The sequence below is a fragment of the Arachis ipaensis genome, chromosome B4 (genome assembly GCF_059453495.1).
Source record: "Arachis ipaensis isolate K30076 ecotype BB chromosome B4, ASM5945349v1, whole genome shotgun sequence".
In the NCBI taxonomy this organism is placed as follows: Eukaryota; Viridiplantae; Streptophyta; class Magnoliopsida; order Fabales; family Fabaceae; genus Arachis; species Arachis ipaensis.
In genome coordinates, this window is record NC_142439.1 from 23,051,908 (window position 1) to 23,066,369 (window position 14,462).

Consider the following 14,462-nt stretch of genomic DNA (forward strand, 5'->3'; position numbering starts at 1 on the left):
ACTTTGGCTTATCACTAAAAAAAAGGTCCATAAACAAAGAAAAAAAAAATACTTTTGAATATGGCTCATCTTTTGTAAACAATTATATTTTTATATTTATTTTTATGACTTTGAGTTAGATAGAAGAAGATAAAATATTATTATAATAACTATTTTATGGATTATGTATTTGTAGATAAGTGACGTATGTGTTCATTATAATTAAATCATTTTCATATTTTTATTGTTTATAGATAGGTAATATATGATTATTTTAAGTTGAACATTTCTATATTATTATAAGCTATTTTATATTATTATTTTTATGTTATTCAAATTTAAAATTTAAAAAATTATTAAAATAATCAACTTTAAATCCTATAAAAAAAACAGCTGCAATGCTTATTAAGCCGTTAGTAATGGATAATTATAAAGAATTTATTTTAATTGTGTTAAATTTTTTATTTTATTTGGAGAATAAAATGTATTTATTTGTATTATTAAAAACGATGAAGAAGTTTAAGTATCGTGGGCTCCGATGTTAGTTTCACTGGTATTGAAATTTTTATTCATTGGTATTGAAGGTAATTATTATTATTATTATTATTATTATTATTATTATTATTAGGGATAAGTACGATTTTGGTCCCAAAAGTTTTGCGTCAGAATCGAAATCGTCTCTCTTCTAATTTTCGATTTAAAATCATCCTAAACGTTTTTTTCGTATTAAAATCGTCCTTTTAATTTTTTTTGGACAAAAATACCCTCACCACTACCAACACAATTACCTCCTCCACCACCACCACAACCACCACCACCAAACCACACCAAACCAAGAAGCAGAAACAGAAAGCAAGACCACCACCACCACCAACACCAACACTAACACCAAGAACACCAAACAACACCAAACCAAGAAGCAGAAACAGAAAGCAAGAAAACAAAAAGCAAGAAAGCAGAAGCAGAAAGCGATGCAGAGGCGGAGGCGAAGCAGAGGCAGAGGCGGCGAGGCGGCGAGGCAGAGGCGGAGGCGAGGCAGAGGCAGAGGCGGAAGCGAGGCAGAGGCAGAGGCGGCGAGGCAGAGGTGGAGGCGAGGCAGAGGCAGAGGCGGCGAGGTGGTGACCCTGACTCTCGCGTTTCTCTCTCTGCTAGCCCTCGATGGCGATGGCTCTAAGGGAGACGACGAGCAAGGACGGCGGTGGCTCCTCGGACGACGACGCATGCGACGGATCCAGCGGCGGTGGGAACAGCCGAGGCGACAGCGACAGCCGCCGTCCCCTTCCCCCCTTTCCCCTTCCCCCTCCCCCTTCCACCTCTCCCCTTCCCCCCACCTCCACCCCACGTCCTTTCCCCTTCCCCTAACCCCGAACCCCACGTCCTTTCCCCTTCCCTTTCCCTTCCCCCTCCCCTCCCCCTTCGTATACCCTTTGCCCACCCCCCCCCCCACAAAACGCGTTTTCTTTTTTTTTTTTTAATTTTATATTTTTTTAATTAAAGTAAGGGTAATTTTGGAATAAATTAAAAAAATTTATTAGAAAGGACGATTTTAAAATGAAATGCAACATTAAGGACGATTTTAAGTAAAAAATTACATCAGGGACGATTTCGATTCTGGCCCTCAACGTTAGGGATCAAAACAGTACTTATCCCTTATTATTATTATTATTTATTTTGTTGGGCTTCGTTGGTTTTAATTTGTTATCTATAACAATATATAATGCTAAAATCTATTTTGGTGTCTAAAATTCTTTTCTAATTTTGCCCTTTTTAATAATCTATCCTATTGTATGTCAGTTATTTCTTATCTCATTAATTCATATTTACGGAACTTCTATAAGTATCTCTTTCTTCCCTTACTATCTCTTATCTCATATTACTAACGTAAAACCTAATATAATTTGCTTTCCATCGTTAAATAAAAGTGTAAAACTATGCTAGGGGACTGACTTAGCAAGATATCAATGGAAGATTTATGTAGAAGTGGTCGACCAACTTGGTAAGACTATGCTAGGCGATGAAGACAAAATATGAGTGAAGAACCGAGGCAGCAACACCTAGCCAAAAGGCGTGCCAATTATACTCTAAGTTATACTTCTAATTAATAAATTTATGTGGTTAGTTATCATTTAATTTGAATTATTTATACAATATATCTATGTTAATGTATTCTTAGTATCATTTATTTATAATTTATCTACTGAATGTACTCTTAAGTTTTCAAAATATATTATTTTTATGCCAATAATAAATTTTTTAAATATTCAGATACAATAATAAAGGAATTGGTCTAAATAATAGATCGAATGCTGATAATATGAATAGAAATTCTGTATATTTATTTAATTGATAATATATTTTTTCTTAAGTTTTGATTCAATAAATCTTCAATTATTCTCCTAAATAATATTGTTATAGATATTATTATATTATTTTAATGTACTTTAAATTTATAACAATATAAAATGATAATACCAAGAGTTTTTGTGTCCATATTTAAGTTCTTATTGATCTTGACGAGAAAGAGTTATTATTAAAAAGAATTCTCATGTACAACCGTCAAGTTACTTTAAATAAAAAATTTTTTATCCATTTTAAACAGCAACTTCGTCAAAAATTTTCTATTGGATGTAAATCATTGTTGCAGATTTTTAAAGAATAAAAGTAACAAAAGTTTAAATAGGGCAATTTTTTTTTAAATAAATGTATAAAGAATAATTTTTCTCTTTAAATTATTATTATTATTATCATATTATTTTAATATAGTCTTGGTATCTATACAATATATAATGACAATTGGAGTTTAAATTTAAGTTTCAATATTACTCCTAAAAAAAGGTTTATTATTAAAAAATTCTTCCGTTAGTTACGTTAAATAAACAAATTTCTACCCATTTTTTCACAATAATCTCATTAAAATTTTTTTTTATTGGATGTAAATTATTGTTGTAGATTTTTTTTATTTGGATATTTTTTAAAGAATAAAAGTAGAATAGTTCAATAAAGACAATTTAAAAAAAAAATAAATTTACACAGAATAATATACTCTTCAAATTGTTATCATACTCTTTTAATATACTCTAGGTACCTACACAATATATAATATCAATTGGCGTCTAAATTTAAGTTTCAATATTACCCTTCATGAGAGAAGTTTATTATTAAAAAAATTTCTCCCGTACATCCGTCAGTTAAGTTGAATAAAAAAACTTTCACACATTTTTTACGGTAACTTTATTAAGAATTTTCTATTGTATGTAAATTATTTATGCGATTTTTTTATTATGGATATGCTTTTAAAATAATAAAAGTAAAATAGTTTAAAAATATAATATTTGTACCAATTTATCAGGATTCATCTTACATATAATATTCATTCATTTGAGTTCATTCATGGAGTACCTTATAAAAATTATATTTAAGTAATTTTTTTATCTTATAACCATTTTATATTTTGGGATTTAAAATTTTGTATTTTTGTTTTATTCAAGCTTTATTTTTATGTTTTATTTTAGTTTTGTTAATAAAAAATATTAACATTAGGTTCAATTTTTTAACTTTTAGGATAAATAAAAAGATGGAACCTTTTTTATAAATTAGATGATTGAAAAACTTATTTATTATTAGAAGAAATTAAGTCTATGTTTTCACTATAGAAATACATATAATTCACTGTTGAATGTAATCAAAATAAATATATATTTATTTAATTTTTTAAATTTTGCATTAATTATTAAAATCATGATATAATAGATGTACTCATATTAAAAAAATAAAAATGACTTCATAACAAGGTTCAGAAAATCGGACCTGTCATCAAACCGCTCTAGTCACTGGTTCACTGTCTAATCGGTCCAACCGGTGGTTCAACCGGAAAAACCGTTTTAGAATAGAATAATAAATAAATTATAAATAAACATCCTAAAATATAATTATAGTCTAATATAAATCTTAAAATATCTTCGAAATTTAAAACACTACATAAAATATCATCAACCAAATACATATGATCTTATCAAAATCCAAACTTAAAAGTTAAATAGTAATAAAAGCATATCTAAATATTAATCCCAACATCATGGTTTATCAATCATCAAAATCCGCAAGAACCTGTTGCAAATCTGCTTCGGTGGGATGATCTTCACCTTCATTCCCACCCTGTTGAGCGGAAGAATCAAGAGATGCAGCATAAAGACCACTACTACCACTGCCACTTTAATATAAATCAGCATCAATTTCACCTAATAAAATACACATGTTATCATTATATTATAAACTAACAACATTCTAATAAATCATTAGAAACTAAATATACTATACTCACGCAATAAGTCATCCACATTACTAGGAAGATCAGGCTCTTTCTCTACAACCTCTTCAGTCACCCAAAAGTCAACTTGACTGATGGTTTCATAATCAATTGGATCATATTGTGTCTTTTGCATTGTTATCAGCAGTTGCTTCTTGATTAATACTATTTTCCATAACTGAAATTAATAAAACAGATATGAAATTAAAAACAGCCACAACACAATGAAAATTAACCATGTTCTTAACCTAAAGCAGGAGCCAAACACAATGAAAATTAACAGCATGTTCTTAACCACAACACAAGACCATATCAGCAATTCTGCCTACAGCATTCAGCCATTCAACAATATTGCAAAACAGAGTAAGTTTTCACTTTCCAGCATTAACAAAACACTAAAACGGAGTAACAAATTAGGTGTTCTGGACTAAAACAGAGTAAGTTTCTAGCATATTAGGTGTTCTGGACTAAAACAGAGTAGTAAATTAACAATTACAAAGCAGCAAAAGTGCAAAATACTAAAACAGCAATAAATTGAACAAAAATCGCGTAACGGGTAAACTAAGAACGTCTTCATGTTTCTATATCAACTGAGGAAAAAAAACTCCTAGGGTGAATTTGGAATATAATAAAATAGAAATCGGAATTAATTTAATTTTAAGATTATTTTTTTCTTATAATAAACAACAAACAGAAATTGAAGACCGAAGAAGACCGAAGAGGCGAAGAATGAAGAACGCAGACCCAAGACCCAAGATGAATTGAAGAATTATGGAACAAAAATTGAAGAGGAAGTTCAGAGAAGATAAAGACGAGGAATCACTCACCTGGGTTCGAGAGGCCAGCGAAGACTAAGAGAATCTGCCGAGTGACTAGGTTCCGGACACGGGAAAGAGGAAGAAGCGACAGTGCTGAGGAACAGGCGACGGCGGTGGTGCTGACGACCTTAGAACCGCGGCAACGATGGAGGGCTACTGGGCTGGGAATGCTTCAGACTTCAGAAGGCTAAGGTTCACCACGAGTGGAGTGAGACTGTGAGACTGAGATGAATGAATGGGGGAAGAAGGGGGGGTGGTTCACGAGTGGGTCCGGGTCGGGTTTCATTTTTTTAAAAATAATTAAAAAATGGCGTCGTTTAGAGGAACCGGCCGGTCAGTGGTCCGGCCCAACCGGCCGTTTTTGGCCGGTTCACCGATTTTCCAGCGGTTATTAGAGGAGGACTTGACCGCTTGCATCGCCGGTTCACGGTTAAATCGGTCGAACCGGTCAGTTCGGTCCAGTTTTCTGAACCTTGCTTCATAACTATTTTTTGTTGGAAGGAAACATAAGTGAATAACTATAAAGTCTAATTTAAACAACTATAAATGAGTAAAATAAGTAATAAAAAATGGACATAAAATTTAACTTTTTTATTATTTGGTACAAAATAAAATAAATCACTGTTCTCATATATAATGACATATAATTTAACATTATCCTTTTCTAGAGCCATCTATTTTTTAGTTTTTATCCTTATATTTGTGCTTTATTTTAATTTTATTAAACTAAAAAATACTAATGTCATTTAACTTTAATTTTTAACTTTTATCATAAATAAAAATATGTGACTTTGTATGCATTAGATAATAAAAAAAATACTCATAATAAAAAGAGTTAAATTTACTCGTTCATTACATTTATAGGAGTGTAGATGATTCACATAAGAGTTACGAGGATTTTTTTAACTTTATTTTTAAAGTAGTATTCACTCCCGAGTGTAATTATTATGAACTAACATATGGTGGTAACTAATTGCGATTGAAGAGAAGATAGAAAGAAAATAAAAAACGGAGAAAGAAAGAGAGAACAACCCAATATAAGAGTGGTAATGATGCATATATTAGATAATGATAAGAAAAAAGAATAATGATAACAAAAATTAAAAATTCTAAAAGAATAATAAAACTAAAGACAATTTAAAATGTTGAATATAAAATTATAAGAAATAAAATTTTTTTAGCTATTAAAATTATGTGAGAGAAAGACTAATTTAAATATAAATTTTTATATTTGCTTCAAATTAAATATAATTGAGAAATAAATAAATTTACAATTTTTTTTAATTTTTATCTTTATTGTTATACATAGTAACAACGTAATAATTTTAGTATTATACCTAAATTAATTTAAATTTAATTATTCTATATATTAAAAAAAATAAATAACTTATAATTTTTTTTATTTTTATCTAATTATTCTATGAAATTTTTTTGAATGTTTGGTATCTTACATTTTTTTAAAATGATAAAATATGACTTAACAAACAAGTATGAAAAATAAGTATCTATATAATAGTTATTCATCTAGATATCTAAATCAAACAAAAAAAAATAATTCTTTTAACAAAATTTTAAACAACGCAAAAGTTAACGCAATGGATATGTATGGATCAAAGTGATAAACACAAATGAGAGCTGCGATAAAGATATGGTGGTAATTGATTGCGGTTGGGGTTAATAGAAGAACAAAATAAAGAATGAGAATAAAACAAGGCAACAACGATGGCGAGACAATAATAGTTATACATGTAAAAAAAATAATAAGAAAAAATAATAGTGTATAATATGATGAGATGATATATCAAAATAAAAATTAATAATATTGAAATAAAAATAAAATCAAAGATAATTAAATATGTTCAATATAAGGTTAAAGAAATAATTTTTTATCTATTAGAATTATGTATAAAAAAAAGAGTGTTTTGAATATAAATTTTTGAATTTACTTTAAATTAAATAGAATTGAGAAAATAAATAATTTTAATATATAAAAACCTAATTTGTAAATAATATTAGTAAATCTTTATATTAATTTTGTTATACATAATAACAACATAATTTTTTTAATTTTTTAATTTAAATTTATTTATTTTATACTTTCTACATATATTAAATAACTTAACATATTTTACTTTTCTTTAATTTATTTTTTAATTATTGATATTAAATTTATAAATTTAAAAATAAAAATATAAAAATACTTTTTCAACTCAATAGATCTTCATGCTCAAAATAGCATGCCCATATGATAGCCTAAAATTAGTTTTTTGACCAATAATTCACCTTCTCAACCTAGTCCAATGACAACAAAAACCAACAAAAATAATTACCTTCATTAAATCATTAACAATCATTATATACTTTTAACAAACTTTTGCCGCCACTGTTATTCTTTAGGATGTGTCTGCTCTTTCAACAACAATGCCAACACATCTCATTGGATTCCTTCACCACCTCATTTCAGCAGGTGCTGAAAAATTCTTGTTTTAAAAAGTGTTTTATATTAAACATTTTCCTTCTCTTTGAATTTTGCAGATGTCAATAAACTTCATTTTAAGGATAATATTGTAGGTGTAAACATGGGATCGACTTGGCTAGTTAGACCGAACTAGTGAACCAGTTATAGGACAGGTCCAGTCAAAACATAGAATTGAATAAAGAAAAGAATTGGCGAAAATCAATTTGACCAGACCGATTTTATTAAAATTAGATATTCGATGGGTTTGAGAAATTCGAACCGATTCAAAAATAATTTTAACGGTTATCATTTTGATTTTTCAAGGAAAAAAAAGAGAAAAATAGAACCCTAATTCAGCGAAGGATCCCCTTCCCCAAACGGCAGAGGAGCTCAGTGCGGCGCCTTAACCTTCTCACTCTCACGGAGCTGCTTCCCTCTCTCAAAGAAAGAAAAGAGGTGACAAACCCAAGCCTCCATTGCCACCGCCGTTCTTCTCATCGCCACCGTCCCGCCGTTCTTCGCCAACTTTTTTAATTCGCGTCACCAGCTTCTTCGCCTGGTCCCGCATGCTTTGTCACCTATCGCCAGGTCCTGTTCGTCGCGTAGCCAACCTCTTTGCCTGGTCCAGCTTCGTCGTCTGTCGCGTCGCCTGGTCCAACTTCGTCGTCCCTCGCATGCTCGTCGCCGGCAGTCTTGCTTCCTCTCCCTCATATTCTACTAGTTCTCTGCGTTGTAATTATAAGGAGAAGGACGCAGTGTCGCTAGCTTCTCCGCGTCACATTCTTGCTCCTCTTTCGTACTCTGCTCGTTGGAAGACACTGAAGGTTACTTAATTTTTCTTGCTTACTCTTTTCGTTGTTAATCTGTTGTTCATAAAAAATGTGATTTGATTAATTTAGTTTTTATTGTGTACAAAATGATTTAGTTAAAAACAATTAGTTAATTGTATGTGTTTGTAAGCTCTGATCTCTTATAATGCTATGTATGTAATGTAATTGACTAATTGTTTGGTCATGAATTTATGATGAGACCTGAATTTATCAATTTGTTGAATTGGAGATTTGAATTTATTGAATGGAACTTTGCTAATTACTAATTTAGTTATGCTGATGACGGTAGATTTTGTGTTTATTTGCTAATTTTGAATTTGGAAAGAAAAATGTTTGGATATTGATATTTAGTTATTTAGTTTACTTTGTGGTTATGATATTATGATTCTTCTAATAAAAATATTTTCTGAAAGCCATTCCAAATTAACGAAACTTTTCAAAAATCTCTCACCTGAAAACCATTTATAATGGGGGTGCACCTTATTTTTAATTTCAATTTTGAGGGTCCGGAAATTACCATTGTTTATAATGGTTTGTTTTTTTTTTTTCGCAACAATAATGGTGTGGTCTTTATAAAGGTTCTGAAAACCAGTTCGAACTAGCCGGTCAAACCGAAAATCGTTGCTAAAGATGGTTTGGATAGAAGCCGAAACTCTTTTTTTTTTTTTCGCAACAATAATGGTGTGGTCTTTATCAAGGTTCTGAAAACCAGTTCGAACTAGCCGGTCAAACTGAAAATCGTTGCTAAAGATGGTTTGGATAGAAGCCGAAACCGGTGATGGATTGCCAAACCGAATCGTGACCCGGCTGATTTTTGAATTTTGCAAAAAAACGCAGCGTTTTGTCACTTTGTGTTTGGATTTTGGAACCCTAACTCCCTAACCAGTTACCATTACCTGGTACCCTTCTACTCTCTAGTCTCTGGTACACAACGGGCAGAAGGAGAACGCGAAGCAACTTCCAACGCAACTTCTAAAGCCACCGCCGCTGTCGCAACTTCGGGCCGTTCGAAGTCACCGGCGCAACCTTTGTCCAGCCAATACCGCCATTTTTCTCTTCGAAAATCGAGACCACCGCCAGCTCTGTTCGCGCAGCCACTGTCCGTCGTGCAACCATTTCCTGTCGCCAGCTCTGTTCAACACTTTCACTGTATTGTTATTGGATTGTTGGTAATTTTTAGGTATGGATGAGAGTATCATCGAGCTCGTCTCACACTGAGCCACTCTCCTTCTCCTTTCTCTCATCGAGCTCCTCCCTCACTCCCTCACTTCCATCTAGCCACCGTCTTAACTTCCTTACCCTCCATTGTGCAGCCACTGTCGCAACATCCCTCTCCTCCGCAGGCACCTTCTTTGTTTCATTGCGCTCCTGTCCCTTCAGCCGTGTCATCCCTTCGGCCGTGCTCCCTGTCCCCCTTTAGCTCAGTCTACTTTGTTCTAGCTTCTAGGTATTAATTTTTTTTGTAACTATAATTGACTAATTGTTGTTAGTTAATATGTGAACTGTAATTTTTCATTATTGTTGTTTAGGACTGTGGATAATTTTGAATAATTATTGTTAGTTAATCTGTGAACCTTGCTGTTGTTACTTGTTACTGGGTTGAATAATTTTGAATAATTTTGGCTGTTAAGATTACTGGTTGGAGTGGGTTGCTGTGGATTATTGTGATATTGTAATTGAATTGTATTGTTTGCTCAGACTGTTCAGAACAAAGGCAATGGCTTTAGTTTATTTTAATTTTCGTTTTCTATTCTTCTTCATAGCGGTATTCAAAACCGATCTAAATCGAACCAAATTGACCAACCGAACCAAACAAACTGAAAAAACAAAAAAATGATATTTTTCTATTTTTTTTTTGCGGTTTGGTTTTCGATTTTAATAGAGAAAACTCTAACCGAACCGAACCGGTTACTTAAAAAATCCTAAAAACCAAACCCCCAACCCCAAGTAGCCGCCACTACCAAGGTTCTGAAAATCGGTTCGAACTGGCCGATAGAACCGTGAACTGGGATAAAAAGCGAATCGGTCATATACCAAAACCGGAAGATTCAGAAACCGCTGTTGGACCGTCGAACCGGTTGGTTGACCGAACCAGGACCTGACCGGTTTTCTGAAATTTGCTCAAAACGACGCCGTTGGTTAGAGGAACTCTAACCCTTACCCAAAATGCACAGCACCCTCTTGGCCTCTCCTCTCTCACAGTCTCACTCAGCCACTCTCCTCCTTCCTCTCATTGAGCTCGTCCCTCACTCCCTCACTTCCCTCTCTTTGGCCTCTAAATGAACACACTGAAGAACGCAGAGAAGAGAACTCGAATGCAGCTTGGAGGAAGCACCGAAGCAACCCTCCATCTCGTAGCCGTTCTTCAACGTTCAGCCACCGCCGCCGTCCGCATTGCTACAGCTTTGGCGCAACGTCGCCCCTGTTCGCCGCGCGTCCGCCTCCTTTTTGGACAAGCTTCTGCCTCTGTTTTTTGGCCAACCCTTGTTCTGCCCTTTTGGCCAACCCTTGTTCGAGCTGCTTAGCCCTCTGTTCAGCCCTCTACGCCGTGTGTTCGAGCCTCTGTTCAGCCTCTGTTCCGCCGCCTTTCAGCCACCGTTCTGCCGTTGTTCAGCCTCCATTCAGTCATCTCTGTCGCGTTTTAAAGCTCCTCCCTCTCCCTGTACTATTTGAATTTCAGAATTGCTCCATCCTAGGGTATTTTTTTCCTTCTTCTTGTTCTTTCTTGCATTAATTATTCAGTTATTGTTTTATTTGGTTGTTGTTTTCATGATTAGTATTTTTTCTAGTTCTTATTTTGTTGTTGGTTTGCTGTAGTTTAAAATTTTAATTGTTCTTGTTATTTTGATTTTCAGTTTTAATTGATCTTACTAACTTATTAATTTGATAAATTATTGTTTTGGTGTTGTTCTTGACCTTTTGATTGTAATATTGTGTTTTGCTGTTGTTGATTTAATAAATTGTTCATTGAGTGGAAGATGAAAACCTGCCATGTTAAAACTGTTCCTGCCATGTTAAAACTGCACCTATTGGTTTAGTATAGCGCAATCCCTGCTTCCAAAGAGATTCTACCACCATGCTTGGACCTTCTCTGAGGTTAGCCCGATGATGATTAAGGATGTAAATCTTGTGGCCCACTTTAGGAATTGACTTTTTAGTTTTTCTTTTTTTTTTTAAATTGGATGTCAAAATTTTGTTTGTTGATGCTCGTAATTTTGTTTGTTGATGTGTGAATATATTCTTTTATATTCCTCACTAAGTCGTAGTGATTTGTATGCCTTTGATCCCATAGCCTTTGTTAGTTATTGTTGCATATTGGTAGATAGAAGGTATCAAATTTTGTGACATGTGGTAGTAACTAGTAAGTAGAGTAGTTTATTCTTTTCTTTTCTTTTCTTTTAGAGATATGTCAGATAGAATAATGTATATACTTTTGAAAACCAAATTGTTTCTTTTGAACCAAAATTTAGGTAATTACTCTTTTCTAAATATGCAAGCAATTCTTTATAGTTGGCCATGAAAGCTTTCATTTTCTTTCTAGTATTAGTTCATGTTGTGAATGACCTTGTTTTGCAAATAAAACAGTTGTGAATGAGCTTGATTTTATTTATTATTTTATTATAAAACGGTTATTTTGCCGCCGTTCTCTCAGCCAATAACGTCGCCGGACAGCACCCTCTCGGTGGCCCTTCCTCGTCGCGCTTCCCTCTTCTCGCTTCCCGGCGTGGTACTTTCTTTTCCGACCTTCCTCATTGTGCTTCCCTCTCCTCGGCGGGCATCTGTCTCTCCCTCCCTTCCTCGTCGTCCTCCACGCCCAGCAGCCGCCGCCTCCTCCACGCACCAGGAGCTGCGTCATCCTCCACGAACAACATTCTTCGTTTCTTCCAAAACTTGAGAGGAGTCACCAATATTTGATTCCATCCAATTCACCCTTCACAAACCCTAATTTTCAACCAGGTAATGTTCCACCTAGTTTTTCTTTCTTTTTCCCTTTCAGCATTCCTTCTAACCTTGTTTTATCGAATCCTAGGGTTTATCACTCATAGAATTTGACGATTTGATTCATGTTGCGTTGAAGAAATCATGTAATTTGGCTTTCAATATTTTTTCCTGTTAAAATAATTGCTCGATTGGTTGTTTATTATATATCGATGCTAATTATGTGTGGATCATGCCATGTTTAATCACTGTATTTTGTGTAGATTGTATAACAAAGGAAATTTCATGGCTTTGATGGTTATGCACTTATGCTTGTGGTTTTGGTAATTTGACCAGAAGCATTAGTTCAAATAATTCAATTAATCGTTCATCGTACTTTCTTTCTATTGTATTAATCTTATGAAATGTAACTTGGGGTTACTTTTGAAGCAAAAATTTGCGGAAAGTTTTGTGTAATTTGTTGTTATTTTTTGAAATTGCTAATAATTTTATTTGTTGTGTTTCTGCTTATGATTTTATATGACTAGGTGTTTATAATTTTGATTTTTAATTCTATTTTTATGAATCTGTGAATTGTATAATTATGTGTTTATGATTTTGGTTTTAGCTATGTTTGTCTGTTTGTGTCTTTCTTGGATTGTGAATTTGTGATGCTATGACATGCCTTGTTTTGTTTGGCTAATTTTTCTTTTTTACCTTTTAAATAGTATTAGCTTCTTGATTTGATTAGTTTTGTTTATTCTAGTTTTAGTTTATATGAGCTTGCTTGAATTTGATATTTTTTTTGTGTTGAGCACTTGAATCCTTTCCTGATTGAATGTGCTAACTAGATTTGAAGGTGCACATATATTAGAAGTCCTTGTTGGATTTGTGAACATGAAAGAAGGTATTATTAGTTTAAATTTATTCTGCATTCTATTTCATTTGCATTATCACTATTAAAAATATTTGTCTTCTTAACAAAGGTACCAATGTAAAGATAGCATCTCCTCAATCCGTGTTAATCACTGGTGCATCATGATTATTATTATTGTTGTTGTTGTTGTTGCTGAAAATTTATTTTTATCTTTTATTGTGTTGACTATTGAACTTTTAATGACTTCAATTGGCGTATTATAATTTCTTTTGTCGTTGAATTTCATTGTATTAAGATTTTTGTTAGTTATTGTGTTGTATGATTTCATGTTATGACTTTGTGAAATAGTATGACAGGTTTTTTTAAAATTAATTGAAAAAACCGAACCAAACCAAACGGCAGTTTTAATAAACAATTGGATTGGATGACTTTTTTCTAAATAACTGAACCAAATCGTACCGCGAACACCCCTACTTCTTCATTCTTTGCTCAAAACATTGATTTTTGTTTGGGATTCTGCTAGTAGCACTCAGATTGAAATTTGAATCATTAAATGGTTAGCTCTGCTCCGATGCTGTATTGTGCATTTGTTACTTTGTTTTCTTAGTTTGGGTTGAATCATTGAAGGATTAGTTGATTTAGTTCACTGGTTAACCTTGTTAGTCTTTATTAAAATTGTGCTGCTGTTTTGTGTTTTTTATATGTAGTGATGTACTGCTAGGTTTTGTAACTCAATTGTACTTAGATTGTGACTGACTTGATGACTTAATTGTGCTTTAGATTAAAATTATTGAATGATTAATTGATTATTGATTAACTATGGCTGCTCTGTTGTGATGCTGTTGCGTTTTGTGATTTTTATACAGTAACGTGTTGTATTGTGACTATCTTGATGACTTAGTTGTGTTTAGATTGTATGATTATTGATTAATTGTGCTGTTGTGTTTTGTGATTTTTTTAGTGATGTTGTTTTATGTTTTGTGATTCAATTGTACTAGCTGTAATTATGATGTAAGGTGTTTATTTATAATTTATTTATTATTTTGTTATAAAATAATTTTTCAGTTGAATTACGGTTGAACCGGTTGGACCAGTGAATCATTGAACTAGTAGCTAGAGCGGTTCGATGACCGGTCCGGTTTTTAGAACCTTGGTCCTTATATATAGTTTATCTGTTAGAATTGATTGTTAATTGCTAATAGACTCTTGTTAGAATTGATTGTTAATTGCCTAATTGATTGTTAAGTGTTAATAGGCTAAGTTGCTGCAATGTGAT